Below are 12,055 nucleotides of genomic sequence, written 5' to 3'. Positions count from 1 at the left end.
TGGTCCATCCCCAAGGGGGAGGGGTCTGAAACCCGGGGTGGTCCATCCCCAAGGGGGAGGGGTCTGAAACCCGGGGTGGTCCATCCCCAAGGGGGAGGGGTCTGAAACCCGGGGTGGTCCATCCCCAAGGGGGAGGGGTCTGAAACCCGGGGTGGTCCATCCCCAAGGGGGAGGGGTCTGAAACCCGGGGTGGTCCATCCCCAAGGGGGAGGAGTCTGAAACCCGGGGTGGTCCATCCCCAAGGGGGAGGAGTCTGAAACCCGGGGTGGTCCATCCCCAAGGGGGAGGGGTCTGAAACCCGGGGTGGTCCATCCCCAAGGGGAGGGGTCTGAAACCCGGGGTGGTCCATCCCCAAGGGGGAGGGGTCTGAAACCCGGGGTGGTCCATCCCCAAGGGGGAGGGGTCTGAAACCCGGGGTGGTCCATCCCCAAGGGGGAGGGGTCTGAAACCCGGGGTGGTCCATCCCCAAGGGGGAGGGGTCTGAAACCCGAGGTGGTCCATCCCCAAGGGGGAGGGGTCTGAAACCCGGAGTGGTCCATCCCCAAGGGGGAGGGGTCTGAAACCCGGGGTGGTCCATCCCCAAGGGGGAGGGGTATGAAACCCGGGGTGGTCCATCCGCAAGGGGGAGGAATTAACCTCATTTGGAAAAAGCGTCTTTGCCGATGTGATCAGAGTTAAGGATCTTGGGGTGGGGGGTGATTCCAGATTATATGCTGGGTTGTAAGAGCAATCTCACGGTTCTTATTGGGAAGGAGGGTCAGGGGATGTGAAAATGCTGGCCTTGAAGCTCGCAGGAACGCAGCCGCAGGCCCAGGAAGGAGCCGGCCACCGGCAGAGAGGAGAAACAGAAAACAGTTCCCAGGTGGAGCCTCCAGAGGGGGCGTTGCCCCGCTGACCCCTTGCGTCGGAGCGCTGATGCTGACCGTGAACGTCTGGCCTCCAAAACTGGGAGACGATCCGTATCTGTTGCTGTAAGCCACCGAGGCTGTGGGCACTTGTTAGCACAGCCCTGGGAAACGGGTACAGCATCCACAGACATACCTCCAAAGGAGCCCTGGGATGTGTGCTTGACGGCGGGTCTGTGTGGGAAGGGAGTCTGCCGGCGGCTTGTGGTCCAGGCAAGTGCTGGGCTTGTGGGCTGAAGGGGACAAGGAGGGAATCTCTCATCAGAGAGCCCCGCATCCAGCCTGCTGGCCTCGAAGTGATGCGTGTTTGGAGAAACGGACTGGAAAGGGGAAGGCAGACAGGAGCCTGGGGGAGAGGTCCCCAGGTGAGAGAGCAGGGGTGTTGTTTGCAAGCATCACTCAGGATGCTTCCCACGGTCTGCGCCGAATGTCCGCCTGGCCGTGGCCGGGACTGTCGGGGTCTGTCAGCGCGTTTGCCTGGGCAGGAAGTCTGGAGCAAGGCGCTGGCTGCAGAGTCAGCTTTTTCGGCAGCTTGGGGACATGACCAGGGACACGGGTACCGTCACCTCCTGCGTCCTGGTCCTTGACGTGTCTGCCAAGTCTCCTCTCACGACCCCGACCCCCAGGCAGCTGCAGCAGATCCCGGCGTCTCATGGGAACATGACGACGACGGGGAAGAACAGGGCGTTTCCTGCCATGCGCCCTTTTTTATTAGCAAGCAGGACCTTTCCCAGGAACTCCCAAGCAGAGTTTCCCTTGGGTCTTGTCGGCCAGGGTTGGGGCCCAGATGCATGTCGCTCTCAAGACCGTGATGAGCTGGGGCTGGGAGGGGCTGGGGACCTGGGCTATTGGGTTTGGAAGCCAGTAGTTTCCGCTGAATGGGAGCAGAAGGCAGGGACGCCCCAGGAGTATTTTAAAGAAGACAGTTAATCTTGGACTTGGTGACGGCTCGCAGACCGGGGAGATGAAAGGAAGAATTTGATTTTTACTCTCTGTCTGCACTTTTTTCTTCCATAAACTAGATGGCCCTGACTCTCCGATTCCCATACTTCACTTCCTGCTCAAAATTTAGTTATACACTCAGTTAGACTTTTTAAAAAATGTATTCAACAAATAAATATTGAGTTCCTACTGTGTGTCAGCCACTGCAAAATGTGATGAATGGAGGAAATCCAAGCAGAAGGATTGATTTCTTTAACCGAGGGAAAGAAGTGCAGTCATTAAAAATGAATGCCACCCCCTTTCCATGCCCGTAAATAACTTCTCTTCCTTGTCAAGCTTCCTGAGGGGTGGTGAGAGGCCCTAAATCACCAGAAACCTTTGAAGGCTGATGAGAGTGGAGGGGCAAGTGTGTGGTCTGGTGAGGATCCCAGGACACAGCAAATTTAGAACCTGGGTGCAGCGGAAAGGAGAGGGAAAGAAATTATCCCCATTTTCAGAATCATAGGACAAGCGCATTGTTTGAAAGTGGTATGCTTTAAACCATCCATGCGTTCCACAGAATGACAAAAAGGAGGAGACCCTTAATGTGAAAATAAAGAAAGGCTTTATCTTCAGGCTTTCTTGATGTGTTTGCAATTAGAAGGGTGGGAGATGATTCTAGAAGATCTTTAAACACACACACGCACACGCACTTTATTGTCGTATAGCTTCTGGAGGTCAGAAGTCCAGGTGAACTCAACTGGTCTGCTCCTTCGGGTCTCGTAAGTTTGAAATCGGGGTGGCAGGGCTGTGATCCTTGCTGTGGTTCTTACCGGAGGATCTGGTGGCAGGATCTGCTCCCAGGCTCATCCAGGTTGTTGGCCAAATCCAGCTCCTGGTGGTTATAGGACTGGGGGCCTTGCTTCCTTGCCGGCTGCCAGCTGAGGGTTGGTCTTTGCTCTGAGGACTGCCTGCAGTCTTTCTCACACACTCCACGTGGCCCCTCTGAGAACGTTTTAAATGCACAGACAGCCTGAGAGCCACAGGTGAGGACAGGACAAATGCTTCTCTAAGAATTTAGTACATGAAGTTAATGAGAATAGAAGGTAGGCAAGTATTCTTCCAAGTGACCATTAATTGCTACTCCTCGAAATTTGTTCTTTTTAAGTCCAGTTGGCCGAGAATTTTAGGAAACCCAAATAAAAAGGAAGGGTCTATGAGGGGAGCGAACTGGGTGAGGGGCTGCCCTCTGTAAGAACACCTGTAACTGGGTGGAGGGTTTCCTTCCTGGGCCCTGTGTTGCCCTCCTGTGCCTCCTGCCCTGTTCCACATCTTGGTCCGGGTCTTGTGTAGAAGGTGGGGACCTCTGGGAGGCCGTGGGGCATACAGGGTGGCCGTCAGCATCCAAAGAACTGAGGTGTTCTTCAGTTCAGTCACTCAGTCGTGTCGGACTCTGCGACCCCATGAACCACAGCATGCCAGGCCTCCCTGTCCATCACCAACTCCCGGAGTTCACTCAAACTCATGTCCATTGAGTCAGTGATGCCATCCAACCATCTCATCCGCTGTCATCCCCTTCTCCTCCTGCCCTCAATCTTTCCCACATCAGGGTCTTTTCAAATGAGATGCTCTTGGACTCCACAAAAAAAATTTCAGTTGCGTATGGAGTTGGGGGGAAGAATTGAGGGAATCGTTGAGAGTGAGGGGTAGGCATGATTCTGGGTAACCTACCCATAGCAGTGGGACCCAGAGCTGCTTTTTCTGCATTTATCTGCTTCTCCATATTGGGCTTCCTAATTAGATTTCATTGGTCTTTGTGGAAACTCTTTCACTACTTCTTAAAAAAAAAGAAAAACAAACAAAAGCAAAAACCTTGAGAACTACTTCTCTAGTCCAGCTTCTTTTTTTGAGTAGGGTTTCCTGACTTCTTAAACACCTTCCAGTCTCATCATCTACTAGTTTATCAATGTTAGGTCAAAACCAGTTCAATAAAACGCAATAGGATACATTTAAGTATGAAAAAAATCAATTGTATTTAAGAGCAAAAAAAAAATCAATAATACAGAATGGAGAATACCTGATTTGAAAGCAGTCCTAGTGACTAAGTTAAAGCAGGTGAAGAGTCTGCCCGCCGCTCCCCGCCAGTACTCCAGGGCTCTGAACTGGGACCCAGCGGGGCTCTCCAGATCACACCTGCTTACCTGTCCCTCCATCTGTATCATCTCCTGCCCTCTGCCGAGTCCCGTCTGCACCCCAGTCTCCGCCTCTGTGATCTTCGCCCTTCCAGCTGCTCCTCTTTGTGATGTCACCTGTGATGTCCTGGGCTGGATTTGCGTTCCCTTCCTTTTGGCACTTACCGTGTTCCACCTTCCTTTAGAGTTATGTAATTTTTTTAAAATCTGTGTTTCTTTGAAGTGTAGCTGATTTATAATATTGCATTGGTTTCACATGTGCAGCAGAGTGATTCAGTTACGTGTATATATGCATTCATTTAAATTACTCTCTCCCATTATGTTTTATCACAGGATGTTTATCATAGTTCTCTGTGGCATACAGTGGGACCTTGTTGTGTATCTGTTCTCTGTATGTAATAGTTTGCATCTGCTAATTCCAGCTCCTCATCCATTCCGCCCCTGATCCCACCTCCATCTTGCCCTGGATTGGAACCACAAATCTGGTCTCTGTGTCTGTGAGTCTGTTTCTGCTTCATAGATAAGTTCATTTCTGTCTTATCTTAGATTCCACATATAAGTGATACCATACATGTTTCTTTCTCAGAAGCCTTACTTCCCTTGGTATGGTAATTTCTAGATCCATCCATTTTCTAATTTTTCATTTGCTTTGCCTAAGTTTCCCAGATAAATTGTGAGCTGAAAATGGCATTATTTCATTCTTTTTTATGACTGAGTAGTATTCCACTGTATCTATCTATCTATATATATGAAGATGTGGCATATATGTATATGCATAGATGCCATATCTTCCTTTTCCATTCATCTGTGGGTGGACATTTAAGTTGCTTGCATGTCTTGGTTATTGTAAATAGTTATGTGTGAACACTGGGATGCGTGTATCTTTTCAAATTATAGTTTTGTCCGGATGTATGCCCAGGAGTGGGATTGATGGATCGTATGGCATAGAGTTATTTTTTAATTGCTCTGCAAACTCCTCGAGTCAGGAACTAGCTGTTTCTAATGTTCATGTTCCCTGGATCCAAATTAACTCCTTTTGTGTTACAGCCTCTCATCCAACACTGGTTGGATGGATACGGAACAACCTGAGGTTACTGCTGTGTTTAAAGGATAACTGACCATGTTGTGAAATGCACACGGGAGGTTCTTATCCTCTGGTCTGCATTGTGATCTTGGCTGACTGGGAGGGTTATGCCCACCACACTGCTGTGTTTGACAAGAACCACAGACAGACCGGGGGAGGGGGAGTGGTGTGGGTAGAGATGGGGGACATGCCTGGAAATGGTTGAAAACATGTGGGCGTGTTTATGTTGGAGGAGGAAGAAACACAGGGAGTCAGGAAGCTGATTCCACGTCTTTGAAGGGCAAACCTCTGATAAGGGGTCAGGCTGTTTTCCTTGCCTGCAAGGGGAAAGCTGGGTCTCCTTGGGGAACTCTGGTGGAGCCACCTGCCAGAGGAGGTGGCTGGGGCATGCCGCTGCCGACCCAGGTACCAACTCTTAGGGGTGATGGAGGTGGCCTTCCTGAATCACCTGGGGACTTGATACAAATGCACATTCCCAAGAGCCAGCCCTGGAAGCTCAGAGTCGGGAGGTCTGGGGGTGGAGATTAGGGGTCTGCATGTTAAAAATCCAACCAGGAACCACTGGACAGAGAACCACCCTGGTCCCTTCCAGCTTTAATAAACTAGGATGCATGTGTCAACTACTGCTTTTAAGTCAGTGGCCTCTTTGAGGAAAAATTCTTAAATATCCTCTTCAACTCAGTGGAAAGGGGGATCATTTGGCTCATTTGGTAAATTAGACAAGAAGGCTCAGAAGCTAGTCTAATGAGGCCACGTTTTATAGCTTTTTTCTTATTGCAAAAGTGATGCATGGAGAGTTCCTTAAAATGTTCAGCATCGTTACCATATGACCGACCTGTGATTTTACTCCAAGACGTATATTCAAGAGAAATTGAAAATGTAGGTCTGCATAAAACCCTATACATGAATCTTCATGGCAGCATTATTCACAATATCCAAAAAGTATAGACACTCCAAATGCCCATCAATTAACAAATAAGTAAAATGTGTGCCATGGAGTGTTCTTCAGATAACCTTTTATTCAACTCAAGACTCTCTGGGTCCTCTGAGCAGTTCCTCTGCTCTGGAGCAGCTTAGCGAACCTGTCCTGGGCTCTGAATCAGGTGATGGGAGGATCCAGGTGGCCTCACTCCTGTGTCTGACAGTTGGCTGGCTGTTGGCTGGGGCAGCGGGGCCCTGTGGGTCTTAACGTCTAGTAGGCTAGCCTGGGCTTCTTCCCAAGAGGGCAGTCACAGGGTCCCCAAGAGCCCCAGGGTGCTAGCTTACTTCTTTCATTTGTTAATATCCTATTCATTTCCAAAGAAAGTCTCAAAACTCAACTCAGATTCAAGAGACAGAGTCATAGACCCTTAGACTCTTATCTCCTGGTAGGACCATCTGCAACAGTGCAGTGAGTGGTACAGAGGCTGGGCAGGGTGGATCTGTGTGTGGTCAGTTTAATAATTTACCAGTCTTTGCTAAAGCATCCAGTGGCCTTAGTGGTTGGTGACCAGCGTGATTTTGCATTTAATTTTCATGCATGAATATACTTCCAGCTTCCGTGTACAAAAAGGTCAGAAGGTTGGTATCACAACACCCTGGCAGATTAACTCCCATTTTTAAAGGCAAATTCCTGTCTCGTTAGTGTTGGATGTGATTTACAGCAATTTTGACAAGATTTTGAGCATATAGGACAGTGGTGGCAGAATCTACCTCAGAAATGCTAGGAAAGGTGCATTCGTTCATTCACTCACCCATTCTGTGACAGACAATTCCCTAGTTGCTTGGGATCCATCAGGAATAAGATAAACCCCTTGCCTTTGTAGAGAATGCGTTCCAGGAAAGGAGATAGTGATATGTCGATAAACTCATTGGTGTTAAGTACTGGTCAACATGATGAAGTGTTAGGAGACAGAGGATAGTGGGGGATTTCCTCCAGGACCCCAGGCAGAGTTGGCCAGTCTCTCTGACACCATGTTTATTTTCTTGACCTTGGTTCTCTCAGTCAGCTCCTCCCCGATGGGTCACAGCCCAGATGCTGGTGGAAACCCAGCGGGGCACCTGTGACAGCCTCCGCTGCACGTGTCTGCAGGCTGCAGTGGAGCAGGAAACCAGAGGGAACTGAAGAACTCCGGAGACCGGGGAGCTGCCAGTCAGGGCTCCGACATGTCCTGAAGGCTGGATATTCCCACCAGCGTCTCCCAACCCCTTGGAAGCCCTAGAAGATGCCCTCCTAGCAGGAGCGGGGTCCTCAGAGGACACGCTGAGGATCTGTGCAACACAATTAGGCGTAAGGGAGAAGGGACGATAAGAAGACAGGGTCCAGTTAGCATCCTGGTAACCATGGCAACAAGACTGACAGTTGGGTCACCACCGAGAAACTATTGACCAGGGAGGCCATTGACTGAATGTCGAAGTGGGCCCTTGAATTTCCCAGATGGAGAAAGTCAGGGAGAGAAATGTATTGTGTTGAATGTTGCACGGTGAGACTTCTTTTCGGAGTGACTCTCTGTGCTTTTCAGCTCTGATGCTGCTGGCCGCCCGGCGACAGTTGTGTAGCCCTTAACTTCCATCTCCTCCTCTGCTCGGGTTTTGAACCAGCCTTTGCTCAGGGACATCCTCTGGGCCGGCATTTTGTGATTATTGGGAAGCAGTCAGGAATGAGAACTGGTGATAACTTGGATGTAGTTTTTGAGCATTTTAGCTGACACACTTCCCCCCCACCCCCACCCCCGCCAGCTCCAAAGTAAATCCTTTTTCATTGTATACTTTGGGAAAGCTGTTTTCAAATCCTCTCTTTTCTGGGTTGTAGATACGGTGGAAAAATAAGCAGGATTTAAAACGCGATCCCCTGTTCACGTCTTGTCTAAAGACAAAGTGATAAATCCCAGTTACTGCCAGAAAGCCCAGTTTCCTCTAGCTCCTCCCAGCAAGTGGAAGGGACTTTGCGAGTCCCCGTGTGGAGAAAACATTTCTTGTGTCATTGTTATCAAACAAAGCTGTTTACAAGTCTGCCTGCCGGAGAGGACGCACTCACCCCTGATGCATTCTGTGTGTGTGTTTGTGTGTGTAATATGTCCAGTCCTGGAGGACGCGGGCCCTGCAGAGCTGCCCGCAGGGTGTGATGGCTTTGAGCTGCGTGTTTGCCCTCGGACAGCCAGGAGCACCTGCCCACTGACGGTCAGGGTCTGCCCCAGCCGTGCCCCCTCAGCCTTGACCCGTCCAGGTTCATTCAGTTCAGTTTGGTCATTCAGTCGTGTCCGACTCTTTGTGACCCCGTGATCCGCAGCATGCCAGGCCTCCCTGTCCATCACCAACTCCCGGAGTCCACCCAGACCCATGTCCATTGAGTCAGTGATGCCATCCAACCATCTCATCCTCTGTCGTCCCCTTCTCCTCCTGCCTTCAATCTTTCCCAGCATCAGGGTCTTTTCCAATGAGTTAGCTCTTCGCATCCGGTGGCCAAAGTATTGTAGATTCAGCATCAGTCCTTGCAATGGATATTCAGGACTGATTCCCTTCAGGATGGACTGGGTGGATCTCCAGTGTAATCGGGGAGGCCTGGTCGTCACACACCTGACCTGGTTCTCACTCTGCCTGGCAGGCAGCTCTGGTGGGCGTGTGCAGCCCCCAGCCCCTCTCCCCATGCCGCCCGCCCCAGGACCACATCGCCTGTCCGGCCCGGAATCCAGGAGAGGACTATCTTGCTGGGCAGGTTTAGGCTGCCTGCCAGCCTGGCGCGCGTGGTGCTTTGGGAGGCGGCCGACAACATCTCGAGCTGGCGCGCCTGCCTACGTATGTGTTTATCTCTCCCTCCCAGAGCTCACTGGCGGCGGTGCCCAGCCTCACGGTCACTTGTCACCAGTGAGACTGGGGGGCCGCCGTGCCAGGCCGGGTCCCCCTGCGTCTGCCACGGAGGAGATGAGGGCGAGGTGCTGCCGGCTCTGAGGGAGGTGAGATGTTAGCCAGCCCGGCTCCGCTCAGCGGTAGCAGTCACCGTCTCTCCTCTCGTGCACGTTGTTCGATGAGGTGACTTTCCCTCTGATGTTCCTCCCAGAGATCTGCCCCGGGCAATTGGCCTTTTCTCAAATGATCTTGATCTGTGTTGGCTTCTGCCGTGGGATGAGGCGTCCCAAAGCTTGGCGAACTGAGATGAGCAGCATTTGCTGTTGCCATGAGCGCGCAGGTCCGCCGGGGGTTTCTGCTCACCTGCCCTGAGCTTCTCTAACCTCAGTCTGCTTCTGCGTCGCTGGAGGGTCCACCGGCGGCTCCGCTGGCTCAGGGTGGCATCCCTCCCGTCCGCCGGTCGCCTGGGCCGCGGGGCTCCTGTCCTCCCACAGGCCAGCCTGGGCTTGTCCCCGGTCCCCTGAGAGCAGGTAGGAGCAGCAAGCTCCCTCGCAGCCCAGGCCGAGAGCAGCGTGCGGTCACGCCTACCATCTGCTGTTGGTCAGAGCACGTCCCAAGCCCGGCCTGGATTCAAGGGGTGAAGTGGACTCTATGGGAGTTGCTGCTCACTTACCTTGTCAAGAGGCCTCGAGGCGGGCAAGTAATCATTGAGGCCATTCTTTGCAAACAATGTGTCTCAAATAATAATGACAGTCATCATTGCTATTCTGTTGGGCTCTGAGAGGGCTACAGAGTTTGCGGTTTTTCTTGCATGGTAGAGAAAATCAGGGTAAGATGTGAGCGAACAGGCAGGGGTGGGTAAGGAGTCCCAGGAAGGAAGCCTTCCGCACATCGCATGCATTTATTTCATCTGCCCCCTTTTCCGCATCTGAGAACTAGGCTTTCTTTCTTTTTTTTTTCTTAACGTATTCTCTTTGAACATTATGAAAGCCAAAGTTGTTGAAAATGAGACCGACGGCTTTCTTAGACTCTATTATGTTGGCCTAATTACATATCAGCAAAATGTTGTTTCTGGGGCATTGTGTGTAAAACAAAGAGGGAAACAGCGTCTCCAGCCAGCCCCAGCATCGGCTGGCAGAAGCAGTGGTCCTTGCCAGCCGTGGTCCCAGGAGAGGCCTCGGGAGGGACGGGGGCCAGGGAGGCAGGCCCGCTGCAGCTGCCGCTGGCTCAGAGGGGTCAGGCCTTCCCCAGAGAGGGGGGCCTCCCGCCCTCCTTCCTCAGCACGCCCCGTCGGCTCGCCTCTGGGGAGGGGCCGTGTGTCTGGCCTCCCCACCCCCTGGACCAAGATTGCCTGCAGCAGCGGAAGAGGCTGATGCAGCTTCGCTTCCCTGATGCCTGGCACAGAGCCAGATGGACTGGATGCAGAGCTTCCTCGGGGAACAGTGGTACCCAGGAGAGCCTTGCCCCTGGGGATGCTAAAGGACACGAGGAGTTTCCCGCAGGACCGCCCCAGGGTTAACTAGTGCCCGCTTTCTATTTGATAGGGAGAAGGAAATGGCAGCCCACTCCAGTATTCTTGCCTGGAGAATCCCATGGACAGAGGAGCATGGTGGGCTGCTGTCCATGGGGTTGCACAGTCAGACACAACTGAAGTGACTTAGCATGCATGCATGCATCTATTTGATAAAGAGAGGTGCAATGTTGCCTCTTTGGCTTTCCCTCCTGCCCCGTCCTTGGAGCTCTGCTTTCCATCGCCTGAGGGCATGATTTTTCCTTCCCCACCTGCCTTCGAGGCCAGGGTCTCTGCTCAGCCCAGGCCACATCACAGGGACGCCCAGATTTCCCAAGAACGTGTTCACACACTGGCCGCTGCCTCCTGCCCCCTGAAGCACCCTGGCCGCGGGCCCCCGAGACCTCACTGTCTATCCCGAGCTGGTTTTTCAGCCTCCACGGTGCTTCCTTTCTCAAGGCAGTAGAGGCTGGGGATCTCCCTTCTCTTCCTCTGCCTGCACGGCATGGCATGAGATCTTAGTTCCCGACCAGGGGTGAAACCCGTCCCCGCTGCGGTGCAAGCGCGGAGTCTCCACCACGCAACTGCCGGAGGACTTCCTGGATTACGCATTTTCCACCCTGGACGGCCATCTGGCCCGGTTCCTCCCAGTTCAGTGCTTTTTTATCAGCTTCTGCTCTGCCCGCCCCAGGAGACCCAGTCCTCAGTCACCCTCATCCCTCCTGAGTTGCCATCTGCCTGGTGTTGGCCAAAGCCTGCAAGTCTTCATTTTCACCCTGACCTCTCCCTGGCTTTAGACTGTGTATCGGTGCTTCTGTGACAAGTGACTGCAGACTTAAGACAACACAGATTTAGTCTCTTAACAGTTCTGGAGGCCAGAAATCCAAAGCGGATTGTAAGGGATTATAATCGAGGGGTGGGCAGAGCAGCTTTCTGGGACCGTCTGTTCCTCACTTTCGACTTCTAGAGGCCAACTTACTCATGGCCAAGCGCTCTGCTCCCTGCCCACCTCTCTTTCCCTGACTCTGACCCGCCTCCTGCCTCCTTTTTTGATTTTTTGGCATCATGTGGGATCTTAGTTCTCCAACCAGGGATTGAACTAGCAACCCCTGAAGTGGAAGCGCAAAGTCTTAACCCCAGACCACGAGGGAAGTCCCTGAGGCCCCGTTTGATTACCCTGAACCCCGCTTGTAAATCTCCCGATCAGGTGATTCACAACTTCATCACTCTGCCAGATCCCTTTGACTGCGCCATAGAACGTAGCCTCTTCCCAGGCCCCAGGGTTTAGGATGTGGAGATGCGGGGAGGGAGTGTGTGGGTGTTAGTCTTTCTGCCACGGGAATCATCCCCTCTCGCTGTGGTCCTTGCATTGGTTCAACACACAAGCAACCATTACCGCACCCCCCAAGCCATCACGTGATACAGTATAATTTATTTAACAAGCCCAACATGCATAGACACAGGTGTAACTCAGGGTTCTGCTGTTGCAAACAGTTCTCCAGCGAACACCTTTGTCCGTCTGTGATTTTTTATATATAGGATCCATTACCAGAGGTGAGATTGATAGGTCAAAGGGCAAATGTTATTCGTAATTTAGAGAGATGCCATCAGATTGTTC

At 52.2% G+C, this 12,055-nt stretch overlaps 1 protein-coding gene across 8 annotated transcripts in view; it reads left to right on the top strand.

Moving 5' to 3' along the window:
• The window catches only part of RFTN1 (raftlin, lipid raft linker 1), a 209,285-nt gene that overhangs the window by 177,028 nt on the left and 20,202 nt on the right, over positions 1-12,055 (top strand). The window contains exon 9 of one of the 8 annotated variants that reach the window (XR_011487442.1): positions 788-971. The exons of the other annotated variants lie outside the window; for them this stretch is intronic. The gene's annotated coding sequence lies outside the window, so the exon portion shown is untranslated. The remainder of the gene's footprint in view (positions 1-787; positions 972-12,055) is intronic. 8 annotated transcript variants of the gene reach the window in all.

The sequence above is a fragment of the Odocoileus virginianus genome, chromosome 4, assembly GCF_023699985.2.
Source record: "Odocoileus virginianus isolate 20LAN1187 ecotype Illinois chromosome 4, Ovbor_1.2, whole genome shotgun sequence".
Classification (NCBI taxonomy): Eukaryota; Metazoa; Chordata; class Mammalia; order Artiodactyla; family Cervidae; genus Odocoileus; species Odocoileus virginianus.
This window is presented reverse-complemented; position numbering and strand designations above follow the sequence as displayed.